Raw genomic sequence first — 11,974 nt, forward strand, 5'->3', positions numbered from 1 at the left:
ATTTATGCTGCCCTCATAAGCACTGAAGTCTGGAAATCATCTTCAGGGCAAGTGCTAAGTGCTAGGTCTTATTCCTCAGCACATCCCCTACAAGACTGAGCTAAGTACTAGACACACAGTAGATGCTCAATAATTATAGAAGAGCTGGGCAAAGTTCCTTGTGTTTTCTCACTTTGTCATCAGTCTATTGACTTTCATGCATTTGTGCCTTTATGAAAATTTCAAACTTCTCAACCTAAGAGTCTCCCCCCTTAACCAATAAGATACATCTTGTTGCATTTATTCACAAACATCTTCTTCCAGAAATGAAATAGCTATTATTCTTTAAAAAATATTTAAATAATTACTCTATACATTTCCATAACCAGAGTGACAAACACTTTTACTGCATAAGATGCCATCCCTCTATGGTAGAAAGGACTTTATTTCCTTCCTGACACACAAATACTGGCATTTCTTTAAAATAGGTGTCTGGAAGCACCTGGGTGGTTCAGTCGGTTAAGCATCTGGCTGTTGATTTGGGCTCAGGTCTTGATCTCAGGGTTGTGAGACTGAGCCCTCCGATAGGCTCTGTGCTGAGCATGGGAGTCTGCTTAAGATTCTCTCTCTCTCTCTCTCTGCCCTTCCTTTTCATAAATAAATAAATAAATAAATAAATAAATAAATAAATAAATGTATCTGTTCTCACTCATAAACCAAATCACTAGATCATTAGGTAAGGCTCACCTGGCAATGAAGAGAGCTGGTGACAAATGGCATTTCCACAGTGACTAGGGGTGGCTCTGGGTTTTATGTGTGTTCTTTCCATGCAGGTCAATCTCTCTCTAAATGAGTAAATAAAAGGTCAGCATAGACTTAAAGAAGTGGGTAAGTAGGAATAATTGCAGGTGATTATGGAGCTTTTTTGAACATTAGCCAGCAAAAAAGTGAGTCTCCATCCTTCTCCAGTAGAATAAAGTCAAGCTATTGAGATAGTGTGCAAATTTATTTAAAGTAATTTTAAAGAATGAGGACTTGGCAAACATCAGGAAATGTCAGAGTTTTCCCTCCCTTTAATTAAACACCTCCCCAGGGAGGTGAATTTGCTCACTTTTCTTCTGAATACAGAGCTGAAATTAGGAAGGCCTGTGTTTCTTTTGTGATTGTAGTATGTGGAATAAGGCATCATTATTAAATTAATAAGAGTGTGAAGTGTGCCAAGTGATTGACTCTGAAATACAAACTAAGAATCAGTTCAAAGCAATCCACAGAACAATCTCACTCACTCATTTGCCTTTTTGAGTAGGAGAAGAAAGGATGTGGTCATGGATGTACCAGGAATTGCACAAAACCCAAAGTTCAGCTTATCTACGCCAAAAAATGTTCTGAGTAATTGTTCCCAATGTACTATTATTAGTCTTGATTTGTTCCATTACTATAGAGACTAACTTCTCTGCCAAATTTTGTAAGGTTAGTCAAAACCTGGGTTCACCCATGAGAGCATGACATTCACATATATCTTAACAGGAAACAAAAATGTTTAAAAAACACTCCTCTTTTTCATAGTGGCAGAGCCTCTGCCAGTTCTCGTTTTTTTTTTTTTTTTTTTTTTACATTATCCATTATGTTTCTATGTCCCTTATGTAAGATTTTGTACAATAAATTCCTGAATTTAGTGCCAAGAAAATGTTTCCCTTCAGATAAACTTCTAGGGCTCCTTTTGATAAGACCCTGAGATGAACTATAAAGTTCATCTTCTTGGCGTTTTCCCTCTGTCTGCCAGTGAGCTCAGAGTTTCAAATTTGATCTCACCTTACAGTTGAATGTATTGAAATGAACACTAAATCAGGAGCCTAAAGATCTGACTTCTAGGTCTAGTTCTATCACTTATAATTTGTCTGTGCCTTGAAAAAATTGCTGAGCCTGTCTGAGCCACAGTTTCTATATCTGACAAGTGAAGGTAATAACATGTGCCACTGTAGGGTTTGGCAGACACTCTTGATGGCCCACTCATCAGTCATCCTCTACTTTTTCTCTTGATGGCAGTAGTCCTGTATTGTTCAGTTTCCCAATGGAAATGTGCTCAGAAAAGGTGGGCCCAACCTTGGCAAAGGAGTCATCACTGGTCAATGCCAAATATGATGATCCCATTCTCCTTTCCCTGAGATTGCTTTAGAGATGGACATGTGACCCAGTTTTGCTGAATGAGTTATAATGAGAAGTCTGCTGGGAAGCCCAGGAAAAGAATTCGTCCATGAGAGATGACTAAGGAAAAAAATCAACCCCATTCCCTGTCCCTGAGCCTTTCTTGTTTTGGACAAAGTTTTGTGGGGAATGTGAGAGCTGAAGCTGGGTAGCCACCTTGAAACCATGAGGGGAAGCCAAGAGATTTGCAAGGAAGTCAACCCTGGAATCAAGGAACTCCTGACCACTCAACCCCAGAAACCTCTGGGCTTCTTGCTATATAGGACAAATGGTGCCTTAAGGTTTCAAGTCATTGATAATTAAGCATCCTACTTTTGTTGTCAAAAGTATCTTAACTGGGATGCCTGGGTGGCTCAGCATTTGAGCATCTGCCTCTGGTTCAAGGTGTGATCCCGGGGTCCTGAGATCAAGTCCCTCATTGGGCTTGATGAGCCTGTTCTACAGGAAGCCTGCCTCTCCCTCTGCCTGTGTCTCTGCCTCTTTCTCTGTGTCTCTCATGAATGGATAAATAAAATCTAAAAAAAAAGAGAAAAGTATCTTAACTGTTAGTTACTTTGAATAATGTACATCAAAACACTTGAAAACTATACATGATGTGATCATTATTATGTTTATTCTCAGGACATCTACTTCTTCCTTTGTCCAAAAGCTTCTTGACTCACCTCTAACTTTTCCTCTCTGTTTTTCCTATTCTGTTTTAAGTGATCTTATGGAAAATCAGCTCTAGTAATTATTATCATTGTGGTTGCTGTTGTTGCATAGTATAGCTATATTCATTGACTATTTGTTATGAGCTTAGACTTGTGCTCAGTGCTTTATGTACACTATCATATTTAATCAACACAAGAACTCTATGATGGAGACATTGCAATTATCTCTATTTATAGATCAGTACACTGAAGCTCAGATCTGTGAGGGAGCTAGCAAGCAGCAAAGCTGAAACAAGAACACCAGTCCCGATGACATTAGAGATTGTACACTCAACCAAATTCTCAGATCCCATTCATTTGGGAGATGTAAATGACAAGTCAATCAATCGACCTATCAACAAAGAACATACATATGAGGCATCAAGCCTTATTAGGTCACCAAACCTAAGTCTGATCTGTCCAGGGATTTTCAGAAGGCTCACTGGTCCAACTTTGTATCTTTTCCATGTCAAACACCAGAAATTCTTACCACTGTGCTTCCACCATTGAAATGTGGCTGCCAACTGAGAAAGTTGGGTAGAATCTGTGAGACAGGAGGGAAGAAATCTAGACTTTTTCAACAGGAGAAAGAAAACAAAGGGGAGGGGAGGCAAATCAAGGTCACCATTTTCTCACAAGCCCCAAACGCTACAATATAAATCTCAGGACTGGTCTAGGATGGCTGGCAGGGAACGAAATCCCCACCTTTCTGACACCACCACAACTGTTCTTTTGCATAGTTGATGAACGCACCAGTGTCGAGCATTGTCAAGAAGGTATCAATTAGTTCAAATACCTACTGACTTGACACAAAACCCTTATCATAAGCAGGACGACACAGGCTTGCTCAAGAAGGTGCTGATAGGGAAGTTTTGTATCAGGCTCATCTGAATGGGAACTACCTCCCCCAAAGAAATGCTTACTTCTCAGCACGTCAGACTCAATTTCAACAGATGAAAAGGCAAAAGCAGGAATCATATCGAGTGTGTCTGAAACTGTCTACTGCACCGAGATCCCGTTCTCCTCTTGATGGGTGCTGTCCTTTGGTTTGTCATCAACTGTCCTCAAGCAGAAGAATCACTAGCCGTGAAGAGATGGGAGGAGAGAGGATGGGGGAGTTGAGATTCAGAAGCTCTGAGCAGAAGTGATGGGGGGGAGATCTAGTCTTCTGTGTCTAAAGCAAATGTCAGGGCATGCTCTCAGGAAGCTGACTCAGTCCTAAAGGCACGGTCAAGCACCAAGAAGGCTTCACAGCACAAAGGGGACCAGTAGCTCCTTTGGAAACGGGGCTGAGGAATATGTGGTCAGTAGTTTGTGTTGACAACATAGCAATGTCTTCTGAGACTGCACAGGAGAAAAGGAGGTGGTTCACTCAGGAGAAGTTTCTGGTAGCAGTCCCACAGTGCTAGCATGGGGGTGCTCTTCTAGAGTGATTCGGTTCCATGCAGGCTGGGACAGACCCTTGCATGAGTGACTAGGAAGGTAAGTAGGCTTTAGACAGCTTGTAGGGAACAACTTTAAATGAACCCCAAAATAGACATTTCCATCCACTTCTTATTACCAGGAGTCTGTCCAGCCATCCTCATTTTGCAGGAGGGCCCTTGTTGCTTTAAGATGACAAGCCCCTGCCTTGCCAACCAACACCCCCCCCAGCCTCCGGCACAATGCCCACCAAAAGCCTTCTCGTTCCCAAGGACTGGAAGAGAATGCTTTGGCCGGGCCACATTCCACCTAGGCTGGCCATTCGATGCCCTGGCTGCGAGTATGTTTGAAACATCACGGAGCCCTGTGGGGTGCCAGGACCAAGAGTGTTCAAAGACACTTCCTTTATCCCCTGTTTAGGTCAAGCAAAGGAGCTCTTGTGAGTAATTCATGGAGCGCCTATACTCGGAGGCATTACACAATCTCATTACCATTAATTTTTGCATATTTAACTACAGTTTTTAATTAGATGGTATTTTATTATTCATGCACATAATTTGAGTCCAAGTCGGGCTGCTCTCTTGGAGGAAAGGAGAAAAAAAAGGTGGGGGGTGGAATCCTTGTGAATTGAAAGTTGGTGTCGGCGTTGCTTCTTGACTGGTGAGCGAGCATGGCAGACTGTAAGTCTATAATGGTTCTCTTTTAATTTTGCTAATAGCTATCATGTTATGTACCTTTATAAATTTGTTAAATCCAGAGTGCTGGGAGTTGTCTCTGTATGCGGTAACTGTAAATAGTTTGCTCTGTTTGGTTTGCACATACAAACTGTTTGCTCGGGCTCCTTGATGTATTATTAAAAAGGGTAATGGGCCCCTGGGAAACCATCTAGTTATATGCCTTCATTTGCAGAATAAACCATGCGTTGTTTTCATCTTTACTCATGATTGTTAATGGCACTGATGATGAGATGGGTGGATTTTTTTTCTCCACTGCCTTTATCAGCACTGTTTTATTATGCAGGCAAAATGGCCAGGCCGCTGATTTTGTCTAAGGTTTTCAATTAGTCATTTGACTGAACACATCTGTGCTGGCATCCACCCAGAGCCGGACGGCAGCTATTACCGGTTTACACCTGCTGAACCATGGCCATAAACTCGGATGGGAATAAACCTAAATTGGCCTTTTAGATATGGTTGAAAAGTTGTAATGTTGCAGTGTTTTATAGCAGTGTCAGGAAGGTGTGAACTTTTCCGCCTTAAGGCCTAAGAACCGGCCACGAAATTCCACTTCACTGAAATGGCTCACTTCTAGCTTCGTTATTAATATCTGTTTGCCGTTTTGCAGCCCCGATGACTTAATCGGCTGACATTAAGTAGATAAGATTATATTTGTACTGCAGCTGGGAATGGTCGAGGTTTAATTGTGTTGGTAAACAGAGCACAGTGGCTGCTCTGGAATCTCTGCAGATGCTGGGAATTATTCGGCAGCAGTTTGGAACGTGACTCTTATATCTTCCACTGAAATGAAAATTGCTTCATGGCAGAGCAGAGGTCTCAGGGCTGGAACCGGAGGTGCTGTATCACTTTAATACTCCAAGGGATCCGTCATTTATAGCAGAGGACGAAGCCCGGGCAAATTTCGGCAAAATGAAACGCAATCTCTGCACCACCAAGTGCTCGTGTGTTTTATGAGAGAAATTGCTAATTGTCAAACATCTAGAAATCTCCTTTGTCGGTCTTCAGGAGCCACCAGGGATCAATGGACGAGGCTGCGGAGTGCCACAGCCAGGTCACCGAGAAAAAGCTCGTGTTTGGTTATTGGAGTTCAGGGAGATTTGAGGGGCCAGCAACATCTCAGTTGGATCCAACAGATTCACTGGGGACCGGAATAAAAACATCTCCCTCACTGTGGGAAAATCCTGAGCAACGTTTCAGACTCTCGGGATGACAAAAGATGTTGGCTTTGCAGTCAGAATGGAAGTGCTTGCCATGACACCATCTCTGCCCCCGAGGATTTAAGCTTTTGTTAGTTTCCTCATGGCCAAGTGGGTTCATGGCCCCCATATTTACTCCTGAAAAACATCCATGCCTCTGTGCTGAACCCTTGAAAACTGGTCTCCATTGGAAGACCTTATTTCTTAGCCTTTCCCTTCTATCAGAGGCCATGACCCATCATTTCTCAAACCACTTTTCTGACTACAAGGTGAGCTTATCAAGTTGGCGAGTAAGTAAGGATCAAATCTTCGATGCAGTTCATACCGGCCCAATTCATTTCTCTGAGCTTTATTTGTTGTTGTTCTTGTTTGTTTTTACCTTTCCAGTGAACACCTGAGATGGATCCAAGCCCCAGCCAATCATCCTCATCTTCATCTCATCCCATCTCACATTTACTGAGGCTATACAGCAATACTCCACAGCAAACACCGTGGAACGTACACCGTTCTAGGGGATCTGCTTGCAATAATGCCTTTCGTCTTCATAACCACTCTGCGGGCAGGGTGCTGTTATCATCACTCCCATTTCAAAGATGAGGACATGAAACATACACGAAGAAATAAATCCCTTGTGATTGCCCAAGATCACACGGTGAGTAAAGGAAGGAGCCAAGACTCACCGCAGTCCTAGCCCATGTTTCTAACCATTAGACTTCTTAACATCAGAAAGAGTTTCTCAAGCAGTGGGTTCCAAGTAGCAAGCTGAGATCTTGCTGGAAGGGTTCCATCTGTTTCCACCTTCTTTTCACCCATCTCTCTTGTTGGTAGGTGTTTAGGTTGTCTCTGATGCTGTAGTAACATGTTTTTGCCCTTCTCCTTGGGCCCAGTGAACGTGTTTAGAAGTGGACTTGCACGAGCACAGGTCATGCACACTGAAATTTGACTAGATATTGCCAAATTGCCCTCCAAGGTGGTTCAACCTAATTCCACACGTATCAGTAGTATATGAGAGTAGCTATTTTCCCACATCCTTGCTAACATTCTGTTATTATCAAGCTCTTTGAGTTTTGCCAATTCAAATACATTTTTCAAAGTTGAGATTTGCAGCTGTTTGGGGAATTCAACATTTGGACCAGCTTCTTGTGAGGTTAGGGCTTCCTTGTCTCCTGGGCACGCCCTCTCACTCCCACCTTTGACACCCAGGAAAAGAAAGTTGCTCTAGGTTCTTTAAAATACAAGTCAAAACATAAGATCTTTTTCTCCTCTGGTTGTGTAGATCCAGTATCAGAATAACTATCAGAATGACTTGGTCTAAGGCCGCATTTTTCAGCCTCAAAACTCCAGCAACAGCACACTGTGTTGGGAAATCATGTCATGGTTATTCGTGTAGAGTCTGGAGTTAGACCGCCCGGGTTCAAATTCCAGCTCATCACTTCCTAGCTGCAAGACCATCCAATGTCTCACTTTCCCCATCTGTAAAATGGAAATGCTTCTAACTCTAGCCTCATAAAGTCGTTGCAAAAACTAACATTTATATAAAGCATGCATAGAACTTGCAAGACTGCCTGCCTCTTAGTGTTGTTTTATTCATTATAAACTGTACAACAACTAGATCTAATAGGGTAATGAACAGAGAATGCATTCCTGTCTCTTGTGTTAGATTTTTTTTAAAAAAAAACACCCTTTTAAATATGCTAGAATATGAAACTCTAGAAACCATTTGGTTATTGAGATCAACCCTTTCCAATAACCAGGAGCAACTTGCTGGCAAGGGCGTGCCTTTTTCCCATTCCCAGCACCCAACCCAGTGCTTAGCACCTAGCGGGTGCTCAGTAAATGATAGCTATGTGGATGGACAAACAGACATGCCATGGCTCCTTGGTCTCAGTGGGCAAAATTTGTGCTCGTTCAAAATGCAAATGCCCAGGGCCCATGTTCAACTCACCGGATAAGAATCCCTCAAGCACAGACCTGAAGTCTGCATTTTGAATAGCTGCCCCCGTGACTTTTGGCATACCAAAGCCTTGGGAGTGAAACTGCAGAAATTTTTCTATCCTAGAGAAAAATGATTTCCAGCACCTGGCACAGTTCCTTACACATAGATGGCATTCAATAAATATTTTTGATTGAATGAATTAATTATCTCAGGTATAAGTATAGGATTTTCACGCTTACATGGCCCCAAGAGACAGAGGCCCTACAGATCCTTTCAGCCATAGTTCCTGTGGTGTGGACCTCAGAACCCACATCGTGATGCCAGGCAAGGCTCACAAGAGGAGGAGGCCGAGGTCCCCTGTGGCAATCTTGTCTTACTGCTCCTCAGCCAGCCTCAGGTCATTTGCAGTCGGGTAACACTCTGAAATGCCTTCCTGTAAATACCTGGGACCTTCAATTCGCACAGATATCATTAAGCATGCTGGAGGGCAAATCATTTTAAGCCCAAGGTCAAGCTCACCTCAGCAGCTGTCCCATCACACAACCTAGCTCATTAGACCTCTTAGATTACAGGCTATGGCCTGCCTGGACCTCACAATCTGGTGGCTCCCCCTTCCTTGCCAACATCCTCCCTCTGACCATCATTTCTCTTGGATCTAAAGGGCCTTTGACCCCTGACTTGACTTCCATCACTGGCATAACTCCTGCTCTCCCTTCTCTCGTGCCCAAGCCCACCCCAACACTGCTAGCTGCCCCCAGACCCCACCTTATCTGGGGTATTGGAACTCCCAAGAACTGAGTCACAGTGTAGCTCATTCCAGTAAACAGAGCTCATTCCTCAGAACTACAAAGTGCTCCACACCCATTTGGAGGCGTACCTGGGTGGCTCGGTGGGTTAAGAGGCCAGCTCTTGGTTTCAGCTCAGGTCATGATCTCGGGGTCATGGGATTTTGCCCCACATCAGGCTCTGTACTCAGCATGGAGTCTGCTCAGGATTCTCTCTCCCATTCCCACCCCTCTGCTACTCACCACCACTTACACCCCGGTTGCACGTGTGTGCCTCTTTCTGAAAATAAATAAAATATTTTAAAAATTATACCCATTTAGAGATGGAGGAAATGTTGGCTAAGCTGCATTAATTTTTTTGAAATCGCAGTTTTGGTTAATAAACATTAATTCCACTATTGGAAAAGGCAGCCATCCCTCGAGGCTGCTGTTAAAATATTGAGGGCTTCTGGACTATTCAAATGGCTGTCGAATGGATGTTTTCAGTGATGGCTGATGATGGAGTCCTTCGTAGTACCAGGGGGAGAGGGGAGCACTGCATGCCTACTGGTCCCACTATCTATTATAGAGGAGAAAACTAAGGTGAGAGGATGGTACAGCAATTGCTCAGGGTTGGACAGCTAAGAGGCAGCAGCGTTGGATTCAAACCCAAGACACCCGGCTGCACGCACCACAGGGAACACTGGACGGTGCTGGCTGCTGGCACCCTTGGGTGCCCTTCATTCCCTTCTTTACAAGGTAAACACGCCCAGAGCAGCAAAGACACAAACAGGGCTGTCCTTGTTGGGAAGAGAAGCCAGACCGGTTGGACTGGCCAGGGTGGAAACATTCCTCGGCCAGTCGGCAACCAGAGGGCATAACAGAGAGGTGACTTCAGGCCCGCAGCAGCCCCTTCTCTGGGCTCCCCGCAAGGCTTCCAGGCCTGAGCTGCTCCCCTCCTCCTCACCCAGGCCCCAAATTGGCTGCGTGCGCCTGGGTCCAGTGAGCCTTCTTCTCCCCGTGTGGTAGCTGCAATGTACGGCCCAGCACATAAAAGCAGAGGGCCCGACAAAGGGAAAATGAAATTTCCCTTGAGCTATTTGCCCTGGCTGACTAACCCGAACCTTCCTTCTTAGGATGAAGAAGAGCTCTGATGTTCTGATGTTGAAAGCATCAAAGGCTGATCCCCTCAGCTGAGCAGTGACACACAGTTGCTTGGCAGCGAGGGCCCCAGGAGCTCCCCGCCCGCACGGTTTCCAGCCCAGACCCCCGAATGCACCCCGCGTCATTAGCAGCCACCACGCCATTAGCTAGATGTCCAGGCTCCTCCACAGTTTGCACCTGTCTCTCCTCCTCCTCTGTCCACAGTGCCACCCTCTGACCCCCACCCCTCTAACGGGGACACAGACCCTGGCCTCTCCCTAACGCCCTCTGCACCTGCTGCCAAGTTCAAAGCCGTGCAAGGGAGCCTGGAGAAATACAGATCAGCTTCCAAAAGGCTAGAAAACACGGTTTCTAGAAAAGATTTTTCTCAACGGTTTCATCTTATTTTTTTTTCCTGGTGGCAAAAAGTGATCCATGTTCACTGTTGACATTTCAACAATTCAGAAAAGTATAAAGAAGAGAGTCGGGGAGCTGCGGAGCTGCGGAGCCCGCCGTGCAGAGTCCCACGGTGACGTTCCGCTGACAACCGTCTGCTCAACTACCCGAGCAGCCAGGCGCAAACACTTGGCCTAATTTGTCCCCCTCCTCGTTCTGTGGCCCTGTGACCTGCCCTCCCCCTCTCCCTGGGATCAGAGCCACCTTTCCCGCTTACAGACTTCTTAAAGCATCTCCCTGAATTAACCATAAATTCTGAACCTCTTCCAATGCTTCCCCTAAAACACAAGAGTGTCACGCTGGCGATGGCACTGAGCTGGCTTCAAACTCTGCTTTTAAGCTAAATGGAACCTAAAAAGATGGCTGGGAACCAACTTCAGACAGCCACAAGCAGCTCAGCGAGACCAGAGCCTCTCCGTGCGATTTGTGTCAAGCAAAAGCATGACACCCTACACTCCCCCGCCCCCGCTTTGTTTTCAGAAATTAATAAAGCTCTTCCGACACACTGTTCTCTGTCACTAATGGTGAACAGTCAAATCACGGCTTTTATTCCCAGCCCACCACGTCAAGTAAATAGAAGCTTACAGGGTAGACCCGGGAACGATAAGCAATTCCCACTGCAGCGAATTCTTAATATATAAATTCATCCGGCAGCAGTTTAGTATCAACTGGCAAAACCAGGAACAATGGGAAGCAGTCAGGCCCGGCTCTGACGAGGTCACCCATCAAGGTTATCTATATTCAATTACTGGTATCTACAAACTTGCATAGCTGTCAGCTGGTCAGAGCCCAAATGAAAACTCACCATGCACTCAGAAAGCAAATATAGTTTCCGAGGAGAGCCTCAAATTAGCTCCGTGAATGACTTGGCTTCAAATGCACAGAAGCCATCAGCCTTTGGGGATGTTTCTGCCAGCAGCGCCTCAATGTCTAAATTTGGGCACCATCTTATAAATCTCTGTTCCCGAAGAAGGAAAGGACTGGGATTGCTCCTTAACCCTTGGTGACGATAAATTATCTCACTTAACAATAGATAAACTTCAGACACTTTTCCTGTACCGGGCACCTATTGTGAGGTCACCGCTAATCTCCAGCATCTCTTCTCCCGGGCGGCCCCACTAAAGACCTGTCGGTGGTGAGGAGACACAATTATTTGTTTTCTACCTCCTCCTCCGGAACCATATATCATGTGTGGAAACAAAGCTCTCCAACAACAGATATGTATCTGTTTCCTTTATCTGAGTTCCTCTTCCCATCAGGGGCGATGGTAGGGGGGACATGTTTTTGGTGTGAGGCTTCCATAGCCTGGAGAGAGGAACATCCCTCTCCCAGGCCCAGCTGGAAATGGGGTAAAGGGTAAAGGTCTGGTTCTCTGGGAGGACAGAGGGTGTGTCTGCCGGAAAGGAGGGCTTTCTGTTCATGGCCATGTCCCACCGTGGCTTAGAGC

General features: G+C 45.0%; 1 long non-coding RNA gene across 1 annotated transcript; it reads left to right on the forward strand.

The window, feature by feature from the left end:
- Window positions 1-4,702: 4,702 nt before the first annotated feature.
- Window positions 4,703-11,033, forward strand: LOC140596210 (uncharacterized). The gene is made up of 4 exons (XR_011998245.1): window positions 4,703-4,975; window positions 5,732-6,497; window positions 6,616-6,880; window positions 10,065-11,033. It is a non-coding gene; the product is annotated as an uncharacterized lncRNA (long non-coding RNA).
- Window positions 11,034-11,974: the final 941 nt, after the last annotated feature.

This window comes from Vulpes vulpes, chromosome 2 (genome assembly GCF_048418805.1).
Source record: "Vulpes vulpes isolate BD-2025 chromosome 2, VulVul3, whole genome shotgun sequence".
Taxonomy (NCBI): Eukaryota; Metazoa; Chordata; class Mammalia; order Carnivora; family Canidae; genus Vulpes; species Vulpes vulpes.